This window comes from Tarenaya hassleriana, unplaced genomic scaffold (assembly GCF_000463585.1).
Source record: "Tarenaya hassleriana unplaced genomic scaffold, ASM46358v1 Cleome61, whole genome shotgun sequence".
Lineage (NCBI taxonomy): Eukaryota > Viridiplantae > Streptophyta > Magnoliopsida > Brassicales > Cleomaceae > Tarenaya > Tarenaya hassleriana.
Genome location: NW_010968608.1, coordinates 260,114 through 263,642, shown reverse-complemented (window position 1 = coordinate 263,642; position 3,529 = coordinate 260,114). Strand labels below are relative to the sequence as shown.

Sequence of the window (3,529 nt, the reverse complement as noted above, 5' to 3'; positions counted from 1 at the left end):
TAGATTCATTTGATATGTAATATAAAGGGCTAATCGCATATAAATATCTGAACTTTTATAAAATTTCCAAATAAATACATGAACTATAAAATTCCCAAATCAATACTTGAACTTTTCAAAACTTCCATATAGATACCCAAACTTTTAAAAAACTTCCAAATACAATAATTTTTGTTGACGACGTTAATCGACGAAGTGATCGGATTCCGTAATAAATTAAACGATGTTTATGGAATTTGGTTGTATTTGAAAGTTTTTTAAAAGTTTGGGTATTTATATGAAAGTTTTGAAAAGTTCATGTATTGATTTGGGAGTTTTATAGTTCAGGTATTTATTTGAGAATTTTGTAAAAGTTCAGGTATTTATATGCGATTATCCTTAATATAAATGGCTTGAATTTTTTTTATTTTACTTTTTATTGTTTTCAATATATATGCAAAATATTATTCGCATTTTGTCTGTATCTTCGTTAAACCTCATTTTGTATGGAACTCAGTAGCTTGCAGTCGCGGATGAGAATGGGTAGACTGCAGTAAAAAAGTTTTTGCAAATATTCTTCACGTTTGGTCAGACTACATAGAACACGTTTTGTGGGTTATTGAAACTAAGTGAGTGTTTTTTATCATTATTTGAGTAACCTTACATTTGGTATCGTGTATCATATACTATAAAATGTTATGTGTACACTTGATATTCATTTACTAAACATAGAAGATAAGTTGAAATAAACTGAGATTATAAATATTGAAAATTGATTGTAATTTAACTAAAAACTTTTGTAAGTAGGATATAATATTATTTAATTTAAATTTTATCATATAAACTTTCAAACCGCAGTTAACCATTACAAAAAAAAACAGTAGTTAAAATAAATATCAAGTAATCTAAATTCAACAACACATTAAGACCTCAAAACATCAACCGAATTTGAAATAGGACCAGAGATACATGAATCAAGTGATACAAACTCGACTTAATATTTTACCCTAATTGTTTTTAGAAGAAAAAATCCATGGAGAGAAATGTGAACTATAAACGCAATGTTCGTAATTCACATTTCTCTTTCACGTTTATTCATCTTATCATGTAGGAACAAAGTTCCACTTCTATCATTAGGATTCAACTTTGTTTGTAAGAAAAATTCTTCAATTACTAAATCGAAAACTCGCTGACTAAATATGAAATAGATCTGACAAAAACTGTATAAATTGTTAAGGTTTTACTGAGAAGTAATGTGAAATGCCAGTTTGATCAGGTAAGGTTACTAAGTTTCACTGGTTTTTAATTTTGAAGGTCTTTCAACGACTTATCGAACCGAAATGTATAATAAACGAATTTAAAAAAAATAAAGTTTAGGGGGTCAAGTGATAAAATTAAAAAGTTCTAGAAAAATCTGTTATTTCGTAGAGGGCCTTTTAGTACGAAATAAAAGTTTGGGCAGAATTTGTAAATTTTAGAAAATATAGGACTGGACTGTAATTTCGCTAGGGTTTCTTCTTCTTCTTCCTTCTCCTCCTTCCATGGCCGAACCAAAAAGCTCCCAAACAAGATTTTTGCTCCGATTTGAGCCCTTGGACATCTTTGAACGCCGATCACCATCCTATTGCCACCGCCCCATCACCGTTGGTTCGTTTCCATGCTACTTTCTTATCTCTTTCGTCGTTTTTCTTTCACCTCCATTGTCAATGAACTTTATAGATTTCCGGTGAACGGAAACTCGGTTTTAGGCGAGACTTGAGGGGTTTGGAAGCTCTTGGCAAGCTGAATCTTTCTTGGGTAGTGTCGTCACCAAAAACAGTGAACCGTCACCGAAAAAATCACCGGGAAACATCGGAGAAAAATCAAGTTTTAGACAATTCTAGTTCGATTTAGACCAAAATAACTTTGGATTTGGATTCCTGGAGTGATTTTACATGAGATACAGAAAAATTAGATGATTCCGGGATATATGACCGATGCCGGCCACCGGCCGCCGACCACCGGCCGCCGACCACCGCCACCGACCATCGTCGCCGAAAAATTTTCCGGTGACATGGATTGAACCGTTTCAATCCCGTGATTTCAAATCCGAAATCCGTTTTATAAAATTCAAAGTATTTAAAGATATTCGAAAGATTTAAAATAAAACAGTTTAACCATAAGACTTACCATTTGATTAACGTTTTTTTTCGGTAATAAATATTTTTGAAAAATAATTTGTTGATTAAATTTACTATATGATAATTAATTATAGGTGAAGAAAATCTCGGGGTTATTGAACCCGGGATCGAGGATTAGAGCGAATCTTTCAGGGTTCATCGTTTAGACCAAGGTGAGGGAACTCGACAGAACTCCTCTTTCTTCTATTCGCTTAGACATGATGATAGGGAACGTAGATATCATGCGGTTAGGATTTTAGGATAGACGCCTTAAATTTTCTTGCGAATTTATGATGCATGTTGATTGTTGATTGATGACTGATGGGTGATGATTGATGATTGATGATGATTGATGATTGATGATTGATGAGTAATAAATGATGATTGATGATTGATAAATTTTTGTTGAGTGATTATGGCTTGTGACGTTTCTTAATGGATTTATTGGATCGTTAGAATGAGTTGAACTGTTGATACTAATTAAATTTTGGCATGATGTTCGGAAAGATAGGAGAAGTAAAGAATTGAGTTAGGGATTGTGATGTGACCTCAGACTGTGCAAAAATATTTTTAAAGTGAGTTTTGAGACCATGGTACGGCGGTGATCCGTATGTGATGGTATGATAACAACCCGGGCATGGCAGCGATCCATGTGGAGTGATAACCCCGACTATGACGGCGATCCGTAGAGGGTTATTGCTATTGGTTCAGTTTTGAGGCCATGGTACGACGGCGATCCGTATGTGATGGCATAATGACCCGGCATGGTAGCGATCCATGTGGAGTGGTAACCCCGACTACGGCGGCGATCTGTAGAGGGTTATTACTATTGGTCGTGTTTTGATAACCCCGACTACGGCGGCGATCCGTAGAGGGTTATAATGATATTTTTTTGGTTTTGTCTTATAAAAAGAGTTTTAAGCTAAGTCTGGGGGTACTGAATGGTCCTAGAGTCTGGACTTGTTTTAAAGAATCGAATAAAGAATAGTCAGTAGAAGAACGTGAATCAATAGATTGAGTTGCTTGAGTTGAATGTTGATTGAATTTGTTTTTTATTTGATTGTTTATGTTGGGTACGGAGGCGAGGTTTATAGTTTTGCAACTTCACTGAGCTATTCGCGTAGCTCACCCCTTCCTTTTTTTCACAGGTGAAAGGTGAAGCAGATCAGGTGGTAGGACTTGGTAGTTGCAAGAGACACGATGTTTTAGATTTTTATTTTTATGAGTTCAGTATTTTTAGACTTTATGTTAGAATTTCATTATTGAGACTTCCGCTGCAGATTTTGAGATGATAGTATGGTATTAAGAATAAACCGAATCTTTCTTTTTAAAACCTAAGTGACAATTCAATGGTTTCCGAAATACCGGATTTTGGGTCGTTACAGATGGTA

The 3,529-nt window shown here is 34.5% G+C and overlaps 1 long non-coding RNA gene across 1 annotated transcript; it reads left to right on the top strand.

Annotated features, from left to right (window-relative positions):
* The first annotated feature begins 1,539 nt into the window (after positions 1-1,539).
* LOC104799815 lies at positions 1,540-3,450 on the top strand. Its single transcript, XR_769617.1, has 3 exons — positions 1,540-1,626; positions 2,234-2,311; positions 3,287-3,450. It is a non-coding gene; the product is annotated as an uncharacterized LOC104799815 (long non-coding RNA).
* Positions 3,451-3,529: the final 79 nt, after the last annotated feature.